The 22,048-nt window shown below is 46.9% G+C and overlaps 1 protein-coding gene across 1 annotated transcript in view; it reads left to right on the top strand.

Annotated features, from left to right (window-relative positions):
• Nucleotides 1-6,374: 6,374 nt before the first annotated feature.
• The window catches only part of GDPD5 (glycerophosphodiester phosphodiesterase domain containing 5), a 173,434-nt gene continuing 157,760 nt past the window's right edge, over nucleotides 6,375-22,048 (top strand). The window contains exon 1 of the mRNA XM_078156921.1: nucleotides 6,375-8,143. The gene's annotated coding sequence lies outside the window, so the exon portion shown is untranslated. The remainder of the gene's footprint in view (nucleotides 8,144-22,048) is intronic.

Here is a 22,048-nt window from a genome sequence, read left to right as displayed (position 1 = left end):
CGCCATGGACTCAAGAGGACCCAAGTTCAAATGTGACCTAACTGTGTGACCCTAGGCAAGTCACTTAATCCTGATTGCCTCCAAAAAAAAAAGAGAGAGAGGGAGAGATCTATAAGCATTCAAAGGAGTTTAGTCTATCCATCTACAGAGGAAATACCAAGTAGAAGAAGACTGTCTATGGCCCAGATTTCAACATGCATTTTGATGGACATTCTATAGTGTTTATCAAATAGTATATATACATACCCTGGACACAGAGTATAGATGGACATTGAGCTGGGCCCAGAGTTGAATAGGAGAACAGGCTGGATTACTTTTGAGAAATTGCAAAGCTCTTTTAGTAACTCCAAATTTCCCATGAAAGCAAGGCCCACCTTTTCAATACTAACATTTTACCAGTGTTGCTCTATGGCACCCATAGAACTAAAAGTAAATTTCACATGCAGAGCAGTGGAGAGGTAGGTATGTGGTAGGTATGAGCAAGTTCCAACATATAAACAATGAGGAACTTTGAAGAACAGGAATAAAAGATGTAAGAGAAAATGGCATTGGTCACCTTGCAAGAGTGAGGGATGACCAGGAGACGGCTAAAGTGCTCCACTGGTACACTCATGATGTCAGGAGAAATTGAAGAAGGCCTCAAACGCAGTGGATGGACTCCCTATAGCAAACTGTTGAGGGAACATGGCCAAGAGCTGTACAGGATGGATCGTTATGGGTGGGTTGCAGTCTACATCCCAAATAAATGAAATTGCAGTTCCATGTGAGTTTTTGAGTATATGAATGGAATAGTTCATGTCTAGGTTTCATCAAAGTGGGTGATACAAGCACTCAAGGTCCAAAATACATAACAGGCACAGGATAGACTCCATTTCACCTCACAGAAAATGTATAAGATGCAAAAAGCTAACAAATCCTATAAATCAGTTCAGAAACAAATACTCAAATAGTCTTAACAATTCTCCCTAAAAGGACATGAACTTGGGATTGGTATTAGGCAAACCTTTGATGGTCTGCTCTTTCCCAAAGAGTCCTATGCAGTCCCACCAAGACTCATAGCACTACCCTGTGGTTTAAACTCCCTTTGGAAGATAAATGTACTTTAAGAGCTGCTGAAATCCCCTTTCTATCACACCTTACTATCTGAGGAATTCATCAGCTTTGCTCTCTAAACAGGACCCCGTACAGGAGTTCTACGGACTCTGCTCTTCTGTTCTCTAAGGAACACACAATATCAGGAAATCTCCTTTCTCTCTCTTAGGTCCTATCCCTGAATGTTGGATTTCTTGAATTTGGGCTTTAACCTCCCAAAACTGATTCTTCTCAGAATATCTCCATTTTCTAACTAGAAAACTAGATGAAGTTGCATAGAGAATTTAAAATCTCACCTCCTGTACATAACAGTTTGAAACTCACAATTGCTGTTCATGAACTACCAGCTCAGGTCACAGGTAAACATATGCCTACCTCTACCATGTGCTTCTGCTATAAGCATTTATCCATCATTCCCAAAGGGAGGAAGCTGCAAATGGACATAGGATCCTCTCCCCATTCCACAAGTCCATTGGACTTGTCTTTGGTTGGTTCTTCTCAACGAGAATGAGAAAAAGAATATGTGGCCTGGTCTTACAATTTGTTTTTATAGACCACAGATGAGGGTAGTAAGAGACTAGCTCCTTGAGTCTCAATCAATCATCTCGAGTGAAGGAAACATCTCTGGAATAGTACAAAGAACAGCGGCTTTGCAGTCAGAGCACCTGGATTCAGATCCCACATCTGACACTTACTATCAGTGTGAACTTGGGCAAAGCCAATCAAATTCACTGGGCTTTAGTTTCCTCACATATAAAATGAAGATAGTTGGAATAGATGACCTCTAAGGACCCTTCCAGATCTAGATCAATGATCCCATGATCAATCAACCAACAAGAACTTATTAAGGAAGGGGAAGGGAATGGAACTAGTATTTATTAAGCACCTACTATGTGCCAGGCATGGTGCTAAGCACTGGGAATACAAAGAAAGGCAAAAATACAAAAACCATCTAGAGTCTCAAGAGCTTAATAGAGGACTCAACATATAAATAAACAAATATACCACAGATAAAGAATAGATGGAAGGTCACCTTGGAGAGAAAGGACTGGGAAGGCCTCCTGCAGAAGGCTGTGTTTGAGTCGAGCCTTGAAAGAAGTCAGGACTGTAAAGAAGTAGAATTGAGGAAGCAGAGCATTCCAAGCATGGGGCACAACCAATGTAAAAACATAGAGATTGAAGGCAGAAGATGCTATTCATATCCCTTTGTCTTATCATCCTGGTGGCCATGGGCATACCCCAATCCCATGAGGATATCTCCCTGTAATCTCATCAGGTTGATTTGGGAACTCATCAAATTGATCAATTGATCCTTACATTTTTCGGGCAGAAGCTGAGGAAAACTCAAATTAAGATAGATAGAGATTTCAGATTTAAGTGCATAAAGGTCAGAGATGAAGCAAGGGAGTGGATGAGATCACAAAGAAAGAAGAGAATGTAGAGAAAGAAGAGAAGGGGGCAAGGACTGACCTTTGGAGAAGACCAACATTAAGGGGTTGGAAAGAGGAAAATGAGCCCAAGAAAGAACATTTAGATAGGCAGGAGAGCCAGTAGAGTGGAAGGCTCTTAAGTCCAAAACAGAATTCATTATTTTTCCTCCTAAACCCACTTTCCTGTAAACTTCCCTATTTGTGTGGATACCATTATCTTTCTAGTCACTTAGATCAACAACTTTTGAGACACCCTTGATTCTTCATTACCACCCATATACCATCAGTTACTAGGTTTTATTGACGCTATCTCCACATCTCTTCTATCTGTCCCTTTCTCTCTACTCACACAGATCCCACCCTAGTTTAGGCCCTCACTACCTCCCACCTGGACCGTTGCAATAGCCTCCTAATTTCCCTGCTTCCAGTCTCTATCTCCATTCCATCCTTCAAACAGCTATCTGAAGTCACTACCCAGCTCAAAAATCATCAGTGGCTCCCTACCGCCTCTAGTATAAAATACAAACTTTCCATCCTGGCATTTAAAGTTCTCTAGAAGTTGATTTCAAGCTGCCTTTCCAGACTCAGCCCATCTGCACACTCTATGGTCCAGCCAAATTGGATTACTGGCTATCCCTTTGACCTTGGCATTCCATCTCTTGTCTCGTGCCTTCGCATAGACTGCCCTCTGTGCTTGAACTTCACTCCCTCTTCACCCCCAGCTTTCAGAATCCCTGCCTTCTTTCACAGCTCAAATTAAGTGTCACATTCTACCATTAGCCTTTTGTGATTTCCAAATTGCTCTCTTCCTCCTTATATTACCCAGAATTTACTTATTTATGTACAGGTTGTACCTCCCCATCTCTAAAGAAGATTATGAATTTTATCAGGGAAGGAAACTTTTATTTTTCTTAGTATCCCAGGGCTTGGCATAGTGCCTTACACCTACTGAGTGATTAATAAATACTTATTGAATTGAAATGGATTACAGAATAGTACAATCAATCCAGTAGGAAGCGAGGAAGCATATATTAAGTGCTTACTATATGCCAGGCACAGTGCTGAGCACTAGTGATAGAAAAAAAAAGGCGAAAACAGTTTCTGCCTTAAAGAGCTCACACTCTAATGGGCTTAATGTCTCTGGACACCCATTTCCTTATATGTCAAGTGAGGAGGGCATTCTTAAATGACCTCTAAGGTCCTTTCCGGCTCTGAAATTCTAAGATCCTATGAAATATATTCAACATTTAGAGAAGAGAGAATATCCAGGAGAAGTTGGCCAATGGATCAATTGCAAAATGAGGACCAAAAAAACCCCATAGGCAGTGTAAACTTCCCTATTTGCATGGATACCAGTGAAGAAGTCCTATCACCTTGAGATTGCCACGACCTGGTTCAGGCCCTCTCACTTCACACTTCGATTATAATGGCCTGCTGGTGGGCCTGCCTGCCTCAAGTCTCTCCCCATTCCAATCCATCCTCCATTTACCTCCTACAATGATTTTCCTAAAGCTCATCTCTGACCATGTCACTCTTCTATTCACACCAGTGGCTCCCTATTACTTTGTCTTCAGGAGCAAACATAAAATCCTCTTTTTGGTGTTCAGAGCCCTTCATACCATGTCCCTTGCCTACCTTTCCAGTCTTCTTACACTTCACAGTATTCCTTCTTCCCACTGTACTCTTAAATTCAGGCACACTAGCCTCCTTGCTTTTCCTCAAATGAGACACTTCATCTCCTGACTCCAGGCGTTTTCACTGGCTTCCCTGACTTCCTTCAGGTCCCAGCTAAAAATTCCACCTTCTGCGAGAAGCCATTCCCTTAATGCTAGTGCCTTCCCTTTAAACTTTTATCTGGTTTGGGGGGCCATCACCTGTCATCCGGACCTATGTCTTGCTGCTGAACTCCAGTGACTCTGAAGGAGAGAGGCTGATGACTTTGCACAGCTCTGCCTCACTTAAATCCAATTCACTTGCAAGTCAAGACATCACCCTTCTGATGTCATTGGACCTCTTTGAGAACAAAGGATGAACAACAAGGTCCACTTTATCCCTCACATATCTTGTTCCTACACTGTTGTATGCAGGTTGTCTCCCTACTGTAGACTGCGAGTTTCTTAAAGGCAGAAACTGTCTTTTGCCTTCCTTTGTATCCCCAGCCAGCAATTAACATGGTGCCTGGCACACAGTAGGCACTTAATAAAAACTTATTGACTTGAGAAAGAAGAGAACCATCTCCACCAAGATCATCAGCTAACACTTCAAATTCAGCTGGTCTAAAGTGAACTCATCAGTCAGTCTCTTGGATTAACCTCCACTCTCCTGTTTCTGTTAATGCCCCCACACTATCAGCTGCCACATCTTGTCACTTACATCTTAGTAATATATCTCTTATCAGTTTCTCTCCCTCCTTCTTTCTCCCTACACAGTCTCAGACCCTAATTCCAGCCTTCTTATAACCACTCACTTACACTTTTAAAAGTAATAACCTCTTAGCTTATCATTCTGCCTCCAATCTCCCTTCCTTCAATCTATACCTGCATCTTCCCAGGGGGGCAACGAATACAGTGGAACTACTTTAGTTTCAGTCTAGCTAAAATCATAAACTCTCAAAGGGCAGGAACCAGGTTTTAAATATCTGCCCCCTTTCTAACTGAAGTAAGATCACAAAATTTAGAGCTGGAAGTGACTCTACAGAGATTGTATAGTCCAACATCCCCTTTTTATGGATCAGGAAACTGAGGCTGAGTTTTGCAAAATGATTTTCTCAAGGTCATGCAGATGAGTGCTTTACAAATACCTCATTTGATCCTCATCCCCATTTACAGATAAAATGTGACTTGTCCAGGGTCACACAGCTAGTAAATAAAGTGTCTGAGGCTCGATTGTGAATTCAGGTCTTCATGGCTCCAGGCTCAGAGCTCCACCCACTTCAACACCTACCTGCCTCTAAGAGACAGAATTTGAACCTAGATGTTCTACCACTAAATACCCAAATTTTTTTCATTGTACCAGGAAACCCAGTCCCCGGTTCTACACGCAGGTGCTTAAGGAATATGGATGGATTGCTCTCTAACCCAGGCCTGGTCTTAGACCTCTCCCCTGCCCATTCTTCTGGGAGTGAGTTCATTTCCAAAGGTGGGAGGAGAGATGGGGGAGGGTTGTAATGGGGTGTTTGTTAAAAAGCATACACACTGTGGAATTTCTTTCCGGTAGCAGCACCGAGTTATTAAACAGCAATGAAATCCTGAGGAACAGAGTTGGGAGAGGGGAAGAATCTAATATAGATCCGTTTTCTATTTTTAAAAAGCTTTTTTTCTTCCACTTCTTTAAATCCGAACATTTCCAAGGCACAGAAGCAACCAATCAGGGAAGCAAGGCTGGAGAGGGAGGAGAAGGGCCCAAGGGTGACCCCAGAGTCCATTCTCCCTCCCTCCGATTGGGGCCTCTCCCTTCCTCTACCACCCCCCCATCCGACCCGACCCTCCATCTCCCAAATCTTTCTATTTTGACCCCCCACATCTCTCCCGGGTTCCTACAGCTCTTCTTCCCAGCCCTACATCACTCTCTCCCCCAACCCATCGACCCTCCCTAGAATTTGCTGGCAGAATAAGAACCCATGAGCCCCCAGGAAGTTACACAACACGCCCCCCCCCCCGCTCCCCTAACTTATTTACAAAGCAATTTGAAATGCAAAATGGGGCTGAAGCCCAGAGGGCCTCAGCACAAGCACTTTTTGCCCTAAGGTTAACCTAACCACGCCCTTCTCTTCTCAAAGCCCTTCCCCAAATCCATCGTCCCCTCCCCCAAACACTTTCTCACACTTTACCGTGCTCCTTCCCCACCCCCTTTCCCCAGCTCCTGGCTACCTCTAGCCGTTTCCTCTTAGTTCCTACCCACTCGCCAGCACCTTATCTATTCTCTGGCCTTTCTCTCTTACGATCCCCCCACCCCCGATCTTTTAAAACTTCCCTCTCCCCACCATCAGCCCCTACCTCTTCTCCCCAGTCCACCCCCCACAGCCTTTTTCGTTGTCCTCTTTCCCCGAAGCCCTTCCCTCTCTTTCTCACTCTCTCCTCGAGCCCCTTCCCCTCTTCGCTCACGCAAACCCCTTCCCCTAACCCACCAGCCCCTCCCTCTTCTCCCCTATTCAATGCCTCCTCCTCCCTCAGCCCCTTCTCCTCCACCCCCTTTTTCTTCTTTGCTTGGCTCACCCCCTCCCCCAAGTTTTTCGACTATTGATTCTTCTGCCTCTCCACTTCATCCCTTATCCGATTTCTTTGGGGGGGGAGGTTCCCCCAACCCCAACTTCGCCCCCCCTCCGGGAACGTAATTGTGTTAGCTCCACCCCTTTTCCATTCAGCGCTCTCCTATTGGCTCCTCTTCCCCAGTCGCGTGCAGGGGGGGGAGAGGAGGTTGGGGAGGGGGGTCGGCAGGTTAGCCGATCCGTCCCCTCCCCCCACTTCGCTGCGGCTCCGCCCTCCCCGCGCAGACTCCTCCCGCCTCCGGGCGGGGTCCTCCCGGCTCCTTTCATTCCCGGCCCGGACGGCGCTCCTCGGGCTGGGGTTCTGACCTCGGCGGGGCTGGCTCAGAGTGGCTGGCTGACTGCGGGCTGAGAGAGCCCGGGAGGAGGAAGAGGAGGAGAAGAGGAGGACTGCTGGGTTGCTTGGGACCCAGGCTCGCCAAGCCAAAGCCTGCGCTCCATTTTGCAGCGGGCGCCTGGCCCGACTTCCCCGCTGGGGCATCGGCTGCAGCGTCTTACTCCCGGCCCCGCGCCAGCCGGGGCTACAAGCCCGGACACCACCCGCGCCTCTGTCTGGAGCCGGAGCCGGAGCGCACCGCCTGCCTGTTCCCCCAGCCCTGGGTTCTGGATCCCGGGTGCGGCTCGCCAGCTCCGTGCCGGGGACGTCGCCGTGCGTCCCTGACCTAAGGCTGCTCTTCTGCCCCAGGCACCCGAGCCACAACTCTGCCTGAGCTTCGATACGCGCCCACTGCCCTCGCCCCGTGTACCGGAGCCCGGGCGCTGCCAGCCTCTGCCCACGTGCGAGCGACCCAGGAAGCTGTGCGATCCCGGGCGCAGCTTGCGCCTCCAGTCGAGTGCCGGTCGGCCCCCTGGAAGCAGTCGCCTGGGTCAGAATTTGGACAGACCCCTCCGCACCCTCGTTCCCGGACCGCCGCCTAGTTTGAACTTGTTCGGACTCCGGCCGCCTCCTTGTTCTAGGCGAATCCGAACCCAGACACCGCTACCACTGCTTGGCCCCCGTTGATTTGGCATTTCAGCTAGCTGGAAGCCAGGACCCCACCCGCTGCCCTGTCCCAGGGCACCATCCTCTCCCATAGCCAGCGTCCTTGGTCCGTCTCCCCGAGGGCACAGTGGTTGCAGCGGGCTTTGCTCCCGGTCCTCGCCCTCTGGAAGTCTACGCTGTATGTGCCGGGGAGGCTGCAGGCGGGCCGGGCCCTAGTCCTCGGGAGAGGAGAAGAGCAGAGGCCGACTGGGCTGGTGATTTCCGCCCCCCCTCCCCCAGGTGCCCTGGGCTTGGGCTAGGTGAGCCCTCAGCACCGAACACTGCACGGAACCCTACAGGAGCGCGGGACAAAGCAGGAAACACCCCGGGAAGAAGGTGAGTGTCAGATTTGAGGTCTTCGAGCCGGGACTTCAGGGCCAGGATAATGAGGACTGAGTACATCCCACCGCCACCCCTTTTCAGGTCAGGAATACCCAAATGTAGGAAAATATGAGAATTCACTTTGTCACACCCTGGGCCTCGGTTGGATTAGATGGTCTCCAGGGTCCCTTCCTGCACTAAATCCCTATGCTGCCCAATGCCACTCTGCACATCTCAGCTCTGCTCAATGAGAGCTAAGGGAAGAGACCGAGGGGAGCAGAGGAAGGGAGATATGGGTTGGGGAGAAAAGCAAGGGAGAAGGAAACGTGGAGAGAGTGACCAGGAGGGGGAAATGACAGAAAGAGCTGAGGACATTGGGAGGGGATGTAGAGAAAGGGAAGGAAAGACAGGGAGGTTAGAGGGAACAAGTTTATGGAAGAGACAGAGCATATGAGAGCCATTATGTGGTTTTTAGGCTTACAAAGTGCTTTTATGTCCATAAGCTCTCATTTGTTCCTCATGGTGACTGAAGGAGATGGACTTGTAATATCAGCTCTGCTTGACAGAAGAACTAACTGAGGCTCAGACGGGTTGTAATTTGCCACAGTTAGTACAGGCCAGTGGAGACTATTTGAAACCTAGATTTTCTGACTTCAAATCCGGAGTATTTATACTATGTATAAATAACATTTATACAGTGTTTATTTATACATCGTTTATACTATGTATAAATAGTATTTATACTATGCTACACTGCATTGTAGACGAAGATGAGGACATCAAGGGGAGAAGGAGAGGGCTAGATGGGGTTGGTGGTAGAATATAAATTCCTTGAAGGTATCTCCAGCATTCAGCAAGATTGGTGTACTTTATAAGTGCTTAATAAATTCTCATTGTTTGCTGGTAAAGGAAGTAGGTCAGTGAAAATAAGGGTGGGAGAGACCAGAGCAAAGGGGGAGAGATTATACATAGACAGAGTGAGGTCAAAGCCCAGTCAGGTAGCGAAAGATAAAGATTGTGTTCAATATCTCTTTCCTTCTCTCTTGATACCCAGTAGATACCTGTTCAGTTTAAGAACCCATCTTCTAGGTGTAGCTGGAGATACTTATCTCAGCCCTTCAGGGATCCTAGATTCCATCAGTTGGCCTTGCCATCATCCTGGTGCTTCAGGTCACAGCTTCTCTCCCTCTCTCCCCCTCTCTCCCCCTCTCTCTCCCTCTCTCTCCCTCTCTCTCCCTCTCTCTCCCCCTCTCTCCCTCTCTCCCTTTCTCCCTTTCTCCCTCTTTTCCTCTCCATAAGAAGTAGGCTGCCTTCCCTAGTAGCTGTGGCTAATCCTTTGTTGTTGGGCCTCTCTGTGCTTAGCTAGACTGATCCTCTGAGGACACACCCAGGCCATCACTGGCCACTTACTTGACCAGCTGGAGTAGGACCTGCTGGGACTTAAGTATCAGAGGAGAACTTCAGCAGATATGCCTGGTGATTCGAAGATGATCAAAGAACTAATGGCCTGAATTGGGGAAGATTAATCTAGTGGGGTGAGTGGGTAGGGGAGACAAAATCCTTCAAAAATAATTGTAATGCCAAACAGAATGTGAGTTACGTAGTGTTCTGTGAGGTTTTCGAATTGGAGTGGAGCCCAGTGACCCCTCTATGGACCTGGCATTCTAGGTCTTTTGCAGTCTGACTCTAGACTATCTTTTGAGAGGCTTTTCATTTTGTTCCCCTTCCTGTGTGCCATTCTAGGTGGCGTGGCCCTGATTTCAAATCCTGCCTCAGATCCTTCATGGCTTTGTGACCCTGAGCAAGTCAATTAACCCAGCTTTCAGTTATGCAAAATGAGGATAATAATAGCATCTATCTCTAAGGTTGGTGTGAGGATCAAATGAGATCCATATGTGAAGTGTTTAGCAAGCTTCAAAGTTCTGTGTAGATACAAACTATTATTATTAAACTTTTATTATTAAACTGTACTTCAAATCATTCCCCAAATAGGTAAGATGTGCACACGTTTCATCTCTCTGCCCTGCCTTTTTTTTTTGTCTGAGCGCTCAAATGTGTTTCTCCTCTTTGTTCCCTTCAAAGCCCTGTTCTGATGCCCCCTTACCCCTTCCTGGAGGCCCTACTTTGTTTGTACACCTGCCCCCAGGATCGTTCTTACCTTGGCCCCCTTCCCGTTGTCAATCAATAAGCATTTATTAAATACCTGCTTAGTGCCAGGCATTGTACTAAGTGCTTGGGACTGAAAGAGAGGCAAAAAAGTGCCTGCCCTCTAGGAATTCACATTCTGATAGGGTTGAGATAATATCCAAGCAATTATTTTTTCCCCTTCTTTTTTTTTTAAACAACAACCTGGGTTCGGATCCCACTTCCAAAACTTAGTATCAGTGTAACCCTGTTAAGCCTTAACTTCGTCTGGATCTTCATGTCTTTATCAGTATATGGCACTTACCTTACAGGGTTGTGAAGAAGGAGTGAAATTGTTTACAAAGGGCTTTCAAAGCACTATATAATTGTCAGCTATTATTATTATGAGTTAATTCATTGGATCATTACACTTAGAGCTGCAAGGGGCCTTGAGTCTGTTGAGTCTTCTCTTTTTACAGATGAGGAAACCGAGGCAGAGAGTGGGTGACTTGCCCAGAGTCACACTGATAAGGAAGTGCTGGCTGGATTTGAATCTAGGTCTTTCTGACTTGAAGCTCAGTGCTCTGTGTCCCTTGTACTTACTGAGTATAAGCCTGACAACCCAATTTTCTGCAGGAACCTGGACGGGGCAGGCAGGGTGTTAATGCTAGACTGTGTAGGGGGTAGGGATTTGGCCAGCTTGTTTTGTGTTAATCTTTGTTCTTAGATTCCAGCAGGAAAACTGAGTGATAGCTTAGCCCAGGAGAGGAGGGGCCTGGATTGGATTTGCTCTGAGCTCCTTTCCAGCTTTAAATTGGTGACCCTGTGGGTTCAAATCCCAGTTCTGGGACTGCAGAGCTAGGCAATAACTGGGTGAGCTCTTCAGTGGTCTGAATCTGTAAGATGGCGACAATGATCACTTGCATCAGGGTCCTTGTGGATAAAGGGACCAGCCTTGGAGTCGGGGAGCCCCAGTTTCTCAAGTCCTGTCCTCCAACAGAAAACTCCTTGTATGACCATTGAGCAAATCACATAGCTGCCCAGTTCCCCTAGCCACTGTCTTTCTCCTTGGGTCCCTATGCCTAGGGGATCACAGGTCCAGACTGGACAAATCATACATGCTTTACTGAGCCCTCATGAGGAAAGGGCTTTCTAAATCTAGCAAGTACGGTAGTGAAGGAGGTTGTTATTAGAAAGGTAGGCAACTATTATGCCTCTCTTGTCACGGTTGATCATTCCTGAAGCCAGCACGTATTAATTGCCTACTGTGTGCCTGGTGGTGGTGGTACAGAGACAAAAAAATTGAAATCACTCCTGCCCTCAAGGAGTTTACATTCTCACTGGGAAGTGAGGTTGAGGTCATTGATTGAGCAGAGCCTTGAAATTAGCTAGGAATTCTCAGAATAAGATACATTTTTGGACATGAACACTGTGGGAATTTGTTTTGCTTGATTATGCATATCGGTTACAAGAGTTTTTTTCTTTGCTTAATTTTTTAAAATTTCAAATGGGGGGGTACAGAAGGAGAAAATAAATGCCCATTAATTTTTTGGGGGGATAATTAAATTGAAAAAAGAACCCTAGGGATTCTTTGAGGTAGTAACACATTCTTCATTTGGGGGACAGCTGAGGCAAATGGAGATTGGAACTGTATCATGTGTGAGGGACAGTTGGGAAGATGGTTGGCTGGGCTGTGGAATTTCTGAAGGATGTAATAAGCCTGAAAAAGGAGGTCCTCCACCATCCTACTCTGACACTTTGTTCTGGCATTGAGGTGACCCCGGGTTCTGGAGGGCTACATTGGGGCAAACATTTCCTGGGTAGGTCGTCCCAAGCTGGAAAAGGTCTGAGTCCTGGCTTGGCATCAGAGATCCACTGCTAGGGGCAGCTAGGTGGCGCAGTGGATAAAGCACCAGCCCTCAAGTCAGGAGGACCTGAGTTCAAATCCAGCCTCAGACCAAACATTTGACACTTGTTAGCTGTGTGACCTTGGGCAAGTCACTTAACCCCAGTTGCCTAATATAAAAAAAAAGAGATCTACTGCTTAGGAACCAACCCAGAGTAGCTTTGGGGTAATGGATAGTTCAAGCCACAGCAATACTGGAAGGCTCCCAGGTCTCAAGAGAGCTTGGGAAGTGTGTTAGTGAAGGGAGTAGTACCTGCCAATGTTCTCCAGTGGCATCATGGCTCCTTGAAGCATTAGTTATGTTATCATAGAATTGCAGGCTGGATAAGGCTGATCCCTTATGAAAACAAACGTGTCTGTAGACATGTGGACTTTTTGAACTCCCAGGGCTCTTGAAGATCATGAAGACCAACCCTATCATTTTTTTGGGAGGGACTTGCCTTAGGAAACAAAGCCAAGTTGTGGTAGTATTGGAACTAGGACCAAGCCCCCTGACTTCTAGTCCAAGGCACCTTCCCTGGCATGAGGGGCTTTCCTTAAGGCTTTTCTCCAATCCCTAATTAACCCACACTAGTTTATAAGGTGCCTTTTTTCCCCCCTTTTTACAACTTGGCTCCAATCTGTCTTTCCAACTTCACTGGACATTATCCATCCCCACCCAGCTCTGTAATCCAGCCAAACTGGCCTTCTCTCTGTTCCTCACTCACAACACACTCCATCTCTGGTCTCTATTTCCTGTCCCTTGAGCCTTTGCCGTGACTGTACCCTATGCATGGAATGCACCCCTTCCTTACCTCCTAAATAGTCTGTCTTTAAGACCCAGTTTAGTCACCCTAGTCCATTTTGGAGCCTTTCCTAATCCCTGCTAAATACCGAGTGTTGGCCCTCCCAGACCACCTTGAGTTTAACTAGTGTCTAGATATTTGTAGCAATTTGCTTTGTGTTTCTGCTGAATATAGATTTCTATGTACTGGTCTCTTGCATTGAAATGTCACCTCCTTTCCAGTAGGGATTGTTTCATCCTTTGTACCTGTGTTCCCAGGCACCTCGCCCAGTACCCAGCTTATAGCTACCCTTAATAAATGCTTGTTGGTTGATTGATTGAGCCTGCTTCCTCCACAGCCGATGCATTGAGGAGAGAGCAGAATCTTGGGACTCTGGGCCTGGGTCTGTTAATAACATACAGTGCGAGCTTAGGCCAGTCTGTCTCTGGTCTGACCCTCAGTTTTCTCATCAGTGATGGGAGGCCTTTGAACTGGTGATTTCTAAAGCCTCTTCTTAGCATGAACATTTTTTTTAATTTTTACCTCACATTCTATTCCAATCCTTCTTAACTGTAGCCTCACACTGCAAGAGGGCTGGCTTCTTCCCTGTTCACCAGCTTATTTTAGTTTAGTTTGTCAGAATTTGAGGTCATCTTGTGGTGTGAATTTCTTTTGTAAGGGGCTGCTCCTGAAATTGGGGCTGTGATCCTTGGTTACATGGTTCCCAGGAGTCTAACAAGATTAACCTCAATCACTAAGAGCCTTCAGTCATCTCTCCTTCTCACCCGCCTCCCCAAAAGTAGTGATAATAATTAACAATAATGATAATAGCTAGCATTTATGTAGAGCTTTAAGGTTTAAAAAGAACTTTGCAAATATCTCATTTAATAATAATGATGATGATAGCTAACATTTATATTGTGCTTAGGCACTGTGGTAAATGCTTTACAAATACTGTCTCATTTGATCCTTAGAGCAATCCTGAGAAGTGGGTGTTTATTATTCCTGTTTTACAGGCGAGGAAACCAAGGTAGGCAGGGGTGAAAATGACTTGGGCAGGGCCACACAGCTAGGAAGAGTCTATGGCCAGATTTGAACTCAAGTTTTTCTGACTCCAGATCCAGTTCTCTATCAACTAGAGACCACTTAGCTGCCTGTATAAAGAGAGGAGGGATGGTGTCAGAGATTCAGAACCTGCAGTCTCTAAGCCACGTGTGGCCTTCTAAGTCCTTGGAAACTGGGAGCTGGGAGGTAGGAAGAAACTTGGATCAACACGGTAAGCAGAGGCTTGGACCCAAATTCCCCTGCCCCCATTCCAATACTCTTTCTACCGGGTTACATCTTCTCCTTTTGAAGGAAGAGGGGGTTTTCTTCCCTTTCTTTCTAAACATGAGGTGATATTGTACAAGTCCCCAAATAGCAAGCACAGAGAAGGGTTTTTGTTTTGGGGGCAGGTATATGTGTGGTCATGCTTGGTTAGGGATAGGGGAAGGATGTGTACGGGGGAAGCTGGACAGGGGGTCTGGCTTGGAGTCCTTGATATCCCCCATCCTCTACCCCATATTGAGCTCTCTGGAATCACCACAGACAAGTTCAGGGAAATTTTCCAAACCAACCAGTTGGGAGGGGATGGTGCTCAGAGGCCTGGCGTAAGGGGTCTGTGGCTCTGTTTGATCTCATTGGCTGTCTCTCATCTCTCCAGGAAAAGGAAACTTTTCTTGGTTTTGACAGGTGCCAGAGAGGGAGGCCCCAGCTGCCGTCTGGTTCCCCCTGGACTCTCAGTCTGGCCTCACTCTCTGGGCCCTTTCTCTACAAAGGTGTGTCCTGAATAATTTATCGACCCCTTAGGATATGCTGGAGGCTCAGGAAATTGTTACACGGTCAGATGAGTGTTTGCTCCATCCCCTGGAGAGCAGGGAGGTTTGAAAGGCACTGAACTAGCATTTATGAAGTGCCTTGTCCCAATGGCGCAGAGGCCTGGGTCCTAGCCCTGGCCCTGCCACTGGTTCACTGGGGGGCCTTGGGCAGTGCCATGCACAGACATGTATTAAGCACCTCATGCATACACAGCTGTATGTTAGACACTAGGAGAAATCCAGTTTTTAGGTGAGGCATACATAGATCCTGCCTTCATGAAGCTTTGTCTGGTAGAGAAATTCTTCACCTGGGGTCAGTGAGTAGATTTCAGGGGTCCGTGAACTTAGATAGGAAAAAAAATACATCTTTATTTCATTATATCACTGAAAATTATTCTTCTATTATGAATGTAGGCTACAAACATTCTGAGAAGGACCCCAAGAAATTCATAGTTCAACTTACCAGACAAACAAAGGGGTCCAAGGATAAGGACCCCTGGACCAGAAGGAGGCTAACACACAAAGCCAAATGCCCATAATACTTGGTGGGGACGTTAGAGAGGCACCAACAAAGAACTATGTGAACTTTAAAGGGGAAAAGGATTACTGGGGGCAGGGGGAGGGATCAGGGAGAAAGCACCATCTCCTCTGGGAAGTCTGTAAAGAGGGAGAGGGGATGCCTCCAAGCATCAGGAGTGAGGTAAGCAAAGGGAGTGAGCCAGCGGAACCAGGGTCCCTGTGGGGCGTGGCCCGGCCGTCCGGTGAGAGGCAGGGGAAATCGGGTGAGATAAGGTTAAAAAGGCTTTCAGATTGTGAAGAGCCACGAATGGCAGGAATTTGGGATTTATTTAGCAGGCGAAGGGGCCCCACTGAAGGGTTTTGAGCAGCGATCACATGCAATAACGTATTTAATGTGAAATTATGTAAGTAATGTGAAAAGTGCTTTGTAAACTGTCAGGGCTGAGCAGGACGATGTTATGATATAAAATAGTGAAGATTAATAGTCTATATATTTTAAAGAGTTATTATCCTGTTTGTGACAACAGCTGTGTGACCTTGGACTAGTCTCTGAACCAGTTTTCTCCTCTGTAGCATAGATGACACTTACACTCTACCTACCTCACAGGGTTCTTGCAAAGAAAGTGCCATAGAAATATTAGTTGTTTGTTTTTATAATAGGAGAGAAATAAGATCCCCATTCCCCTCCTGTGGGAAGCTCACAGTTTTGTTGAGGAGAAAAGGTATTGGTGCCCGCAAGAAGAAAGGACAGACTTATCTGATGGGTGGTTGGGTGTACCCTGCTTCTGGGGGAGCTTAGCAAGGAGAGGCTTGTGACACCGGAGGCAGTCAGGGAAGGCTTCCTGGAGGAAGTGATGGAGGTGGGGTGTGGTGGGGTAGGCAGAGTATAAAGGGAATGTTATGAAGGAAGCGTTTGAAGCCAGAGTGAACCTTAGAATTTGGGAATTTGGAGACTTCCATTAGGAGGCAGCAACATGGCTCAGTGGATAAGAGTGTTAGGTCAAGAGTAAGGAAGACCCGAGTTCAAATGTGGCCTTAGATACTTACAAGCTGTGTGACCCTGGGCAAGTCATTTAACCTCTGTTTGCCTTAATCCACTAGAAAAAGAAATGGCAACCATTCCAAAATCTTTGCTAAGAAAACCCCACGGACAGCATGGTCCATGGGGTCATGAAGAGTCAGACCCTAGTGAATAACTGAACAGCAGCGTTCTGGCTGGAACCTAGGGGGTATGTTACAGAGCAGTGAGACATTCAGTCCAGAAGCACAATAAGGGCCTCTGCCCTGCGTGGGGCAGAGCAGCCTGGTGAATTTGAGAGATGGCCTCAGGCATTCACACTGAAACTTTCAGAATAGTCCTTGATCTACTCTGGAACCTCTTGACTGGGAGTTCCCTCCACCAATGGAATGGGGGCATTGTGCTACCTGCTGGGGATGCAGAAACAAAACAAAGGCTAATTATTGGTGCCTTCCTTCAGGGAGCCTCCATCCTACCCGGGGAGGTTCTCCAGTGGGTTAATTCCAAGAAACAGAATGCACAGACATGTGGAGGTGACTGGGCACTCAGATGTGTTACTGAATTTTGGCCAGCTTGGTTTACTGTTTTGTTTGGGACCATATGCCTCAGGAAAACCATCCATTAAGAAGGGGAGAGGTTGAGTTATGTGTTGTTGGTGAAACCCCAAATTATGGCTCCTAAGGCATTTAAGTAAGAAGGTTTTCAAAGATTCCTTCCATCTCTGATATTCTTTCTGAACATTTCATGTTCTCTGGGCTTCTCTGTTTCTAATGTTATGTGCTCTGACATTCTGTGATCTAAGGTGCCTTCCAGCTCTGATATTCTCTGTTCTAAGGTTCCTTCCAGCTCTGACATTCTATGCTCTAAGGCCCCTCCTGGCTCTGACATTCTATGCTCTAAGGCCCCTCCTGGCTCTGACATTCTCTGTTCTTAGGTCCCACCCAGCTCTGATGTTCTGTGTTCTAAGGTCCCTCCTAGCTCTGACATTCTAGACGTCTGATGCTTGTATGCAGCAGACCACGGGGAGCTACGGCAAGTTCTTGAGCAGAGTAAGGCAGTGCAGATCATGTTAGGAGGATGGGACTGTTTTCCCTGCCTGACCACCCAATGTCTGGGGAAGGGATGTCTGCTCATCAAAATGAACAGGCTGCTTTTGCCTGAGGCTCCTTTCTCCTTGGTAATTAGCAGCTGTGCTAAATAGAGAGCCCTGTGATTTGGAGCCGGATGAAGGCAGTCTGCTGGCTGGCAGGAGGGTGGTATGGGAGGGGTTCCAGACTTACTCAACTGCCGGTGTCAGACTCGGGGCGTTTACAGCACAAAAGGATCCTGCTGTCCTAAGGGCTCGCTCAGGCACGGTGCAGCCTCTGCCCTCCCTGGGGCCCATCAGTGCATCATCCAGCACATTCAGGGCCCTGCAGGGTCATAGCTTCTTCAGGAAGTGGCTGTGTATGGTAACCAGCCTGGGCAATGGAGAGTGCTTGGGAGACCCGGGGGGAGACGTAAGTTCTCGTGTGTGTGTGTGTGTGGGTATTCCCTGCACAGGGGCAGCTCAGGCCCCCTTGATGACTTCTCATGCTGTTTGATTTTTGGCCCTGTCCTTCCATCAGCACTGCCCAGAGGATCTTCTACACACTGGAGGCCTTCCTCCTGGCCTTTTGTTTGTTGTTGTTGTTGAGTTGTTCTTCAGTCCTGTCCAGCTCTTCATGACCCCGTTTGAGGTTCTCTTGGCAAAGATATTGGAATGGTTTTCCATTTCCTTTTCTAGCTCAGTTTTACACATGAGAAAACTGAGGCAGACAGAGTTAAGTGACTTGCCCAGGGTCACACAGCTAATAGATTTGAACTCAGGCAGATGAGTCTTCCTGGCTGCAGGCCCCTCACTCAGCTACCCTAGGCTTTTGGTTTTTGGGGAATAATGGTGCAGCTCCCTGTGGACCTGTCCTGTGTTATTCCTCATGACTAGCCCCCAACATTTGTTGTTCCTGGTGCCCTTGATGACTTTTATGCTACATCTTGCATGATGTATTATTGCATCCTGTTGACATATCCACCATGAGTCTTTCCGTTACCCTTTGGGACACCAGCAGTTTTGTCTCTTCTTTGATTATGGTGTTTGATAAGTCACAATCATACAACATGAGGCATGAGGTGTGTTGATGTTCAGGCATTTCAGTGGCAGAAAACATCTTGGGGGAGGGAGGGGACCTTTGAAAGCACAATTTAATCCAGCTGCACCTCTCCATTTTACATTCTGGACCCACGTAATTGTTTATCCGTGGTGCCTCTGCAAAAGGTGCTGCTGGATTAATGCAGTGGACTGCCTATTCAGCAGCATATCACATCTGGGCAAGAGGCATTCTTCATCCACTTGCTTTTTCTTTTGTGGGTTGGGGAGACTGATATCTTTTGAATAGCCAGGAGTCTCCTGGTAGAAACCCCATAGGGCAGCTGGGACTCAATGTAACCAGAATATTAATCTACAAAGGTAAGGGCTCTCTGGGCAGCTAGGTGGCACAGTGGATAGAGCTCTGGCTCTGGAGTCAGGAGGACCTGAGTTCAAATTTGACCTCAGGCACTTGACATTTACTAGCTGTGTGACCCTGGGCAAATCACTTAACCCCGATTACCTCCCCCCCAAAAAAAAGTAAGGGCTCTCCTTGAGGACAGGAACTGTTGTTTCTGTCTCTGGGTGTCTAGAAAGAGCCTGGCACCAGAGCAGGAGAGAAATGTGTATTGAGTGAATGAATGAATAAAGGAGCTTCTGGAAAATCCCATTGTCTACAGGGCATCTAGAAGAGATGTTAAAATAAGAAAATGGTACTTGCCCTTAAGGAGCTCACAGTATAGTAGGAGGTGGGTGGACATGACAAATACACAAATATAATATATGTTAGAATGTAAAGGTCAGATGTGAGAGAGGGAATTCCCAGGCTTGGGGGAAAATTAGGAGAGGAAGCATTGTAGAAAGTACATAGAATGAAAAGTGTCTAAGAGGGAATAAAAGATCAAAGAAGGAAGTGCTGTTCCACCTCAGATCCTCCCTGTGTAAGTCCTAGGTCTTCATTCCTCATATCTAAAAGTGGAGGGGGAGGTTGAACTCTTTGGCCTCCAAAAGTCCCTTCTGTTGGAAATCTGTGATCCTATGAGGTCACTTTCAGCTTGGGGGGATTAGGTAGTGGTGGGAGAAATCAGGAAAGTCTTTATGGGAAGAGGAGGAGGCAGTGGCAGAAGCAGCTAAGCCTTAAAGGATGAGCTGGCTGGTCGGTTGCCCGTCACTGGCAGAGATGAATAAGAGAGGCATTCCTATTTTGAGGAGCCTTGTGATCAAAGGAGCAGAGTCTGGAGTTCAGGGAATATTGAAAAGTCTCTTTTGAGTGGTTTGGGGGGGCATTTGGTCAGAGTGGGGGGCAGTGGGGAATAGTATGAGGTAGGTAGAAGTCAGGAGGCTAGGTTCTGAGTGCCTTTCCTTCTCTGACATTCTGTATTCTAAGGTCCTTTCCAGCTCTGATGTTTCAGAATTATACCTGGTACCATAACTGGTACCAGGTAGATCATGCTAAGTGTTAGATAGTGGGTCAGAATCTAAAGGCTATGGCCTACGGTGATCTGGGAAGACTTCCTGGAAGAGGTAGAGCAGAGTCTAATCAATAGAAATTTGATGTCCATCCAAGGTCTCTGAAATACACCCCTGCTTGGAAGCAATGCTGGAGAACTGCCCTGAGGGCTGAGCTGGAGCTGTCTGAACGAGGGTTGGTGAGATGTTCACGTGACCTGACTGGGGGAGAGGGGAGGGGAGGGAAAGAGGTGTTTTTCTTTTTCCTCTTGGCACTTTTCAGTTCTTATCAGAGTGAATGACCCAGTCAGGATGAACAGCCCTGGCTCCAGCCAACGAGAAGGTTCTGTCGTGCCTTAAAGGGAAAGAGGGCCCTGTCTGTCCCTCCCATTCATTACTTAGCCTCTTTACCCCCAGAAGAAATCCAGTCTGAGCCTCTTATGGAAGAGGAGGCCGCCTATAAAAAAAAAAAAAGTCCTGTGTTTATGAAATCAGGCAGGGTGGAGACGTGGAAAGAGGCCTGAGCTGGAGGTTGGAAAGGGACAGAGGTGGTGGGAGGGGAGGGAACACAGGTGTGAGAATGGAGGTAGAGGGTCTGATGGGGCTGTGTTGGGGTTCTTGGCCATAAAGTCTCCAGTTCTGAGCGAGAGATAGATGTTAGAGATAGATATGAGAAAGACATTCAACTAGAAGATGTGGATTTAAGTTGCCGACTTGCCCTGTGACTTTGGACAAGTAACTTCCCTTATTTGAAGCCTCTGGTTTCCTCATCTACAAAATGAGGGGTCAGATTTGGTCCCTAAGGCCCCCTTTTTAGAGCTTGGTAGGAAACAGACTGAATCACTTGCCCCCACAGTCGTGTAACAAGCTAGAGGGCAGAGAGTTGAGGGCCATGGCAGGTGCTTCAGGGGGTCTAGACTCTGACCCTGATGAGGGCAGACTTTGAGCTTTCAGCCTTATTGGTGGGAAGTTATAGCTGTACACATCCAGCAGAGCACTGTCTTCAGAACAGCCCTCAGAGATTGTGTAAGTGTTTATCCCCATTTTACAGAAGAGAAAACAAAGTTCTCAATTAAGTGACTTCTAGCAAGAGTCTGGGTGGGATTTGAACTCGGGTCTCCTGACTCCCAAGCCAGGTCTCTTTCTTCTGTATGTCACAAGAAAAGAGTGTGGTAGAGTGGAAAGGGCATTGGGTTTGGACTCGGACCTAATTTCAAATCCTAGTTATTCTCGGTGTGACCTCAGGCAAGTCATTTCACTTCTTCAGCCTTAATATCCTCCTCTGTACAGCTATCTGTGGGCCTCAGTTTCCTCATTTACATCATAAGAGGGTAATGCCTTGATTGACTAAAGAATGCATGTTCTTGGATAAGTCCCCTCCATGCTCTCACCACGGTGCCTAGACTGCGTTTTATGATGGCAGGACCAGGTCTTCTTCCCCCTGTCCTCTCCTGGTCCTGTGCAGAGTGGACCTCAGTGAGTATGCCTTGAAGGAATGAGTAACCAAAGGCAGCAGGGGGTATTGGAAAGACCCTTGTTCTTAGAGCCCAGATCTTTGAGTTCCTAGCTGTAAGCCTTACTTCCCTCCACTTCAAAATGGGGGTGATAATCCTAGCAGTGCAGGAACACCCCCCCCCCCAGAGTATTGTGAAGAAAGTACTCTGTGGACCTTAAGATTGCTGTTTAAATAAGAGTTGTTTTTGTAAGACAGTCTTGAAAACCAAACTTGTTTTAGCCTAAACAGACTTAAAATTATCATTGGCAGCCAGACTCAGAACTCTTAGGACCCCCCCCCATTGGAATATAAAATAAACAGCTTTTTCCCTTAACCTTCAGTCTCACCCTGAAGAGAAGATGAAAAATAAGCCCCATTTTTATGGTACCTCATAGTTCCCAAAGTACTTTTTCCACTGAGACCTTGTAAGATAAAGATTAGCTAGTAAGGACCCAGTATTATTGTCCCTATTGTACAGAAGGAAAAACTGAGGCTTGGGAAGAAGCCATTAAATCCTAGATAAAGAACTGGAATGGAATTCTGAGGTCATCTAGTCTAATACCCTTCATTTACAGCTGAGGAAACTGAGGCTGGAGGAGATTCAGTGATTTGCCCAAGGTCACACAGATAGGTGGGGGTTGGATGTAGGTCCTCTTGACTTTCTCTTTCCCCAAATTGCTTTCCT

This window comes from Phascolarctos cinereus, unplaced genomic scaffold (assembly GCF_003287225.1).
Source record: "Phascolarctos cinereus isolate Bilbo 61053 unplaced genomic scaffold, phaCin_HiC Scaffold_726;HRSCAF=1367, whole genome shotgun sequence".
Lineage (NCBI taxonomy): Eukaryota > Metazoa > Chordata > Mammalia > Diprotodontia > Phascolarctidae > Phascolarctos > Phascolarctos cinereus.
This window is presented reverse-complemented; position numbering and strand designations above follow the sequence as displayed.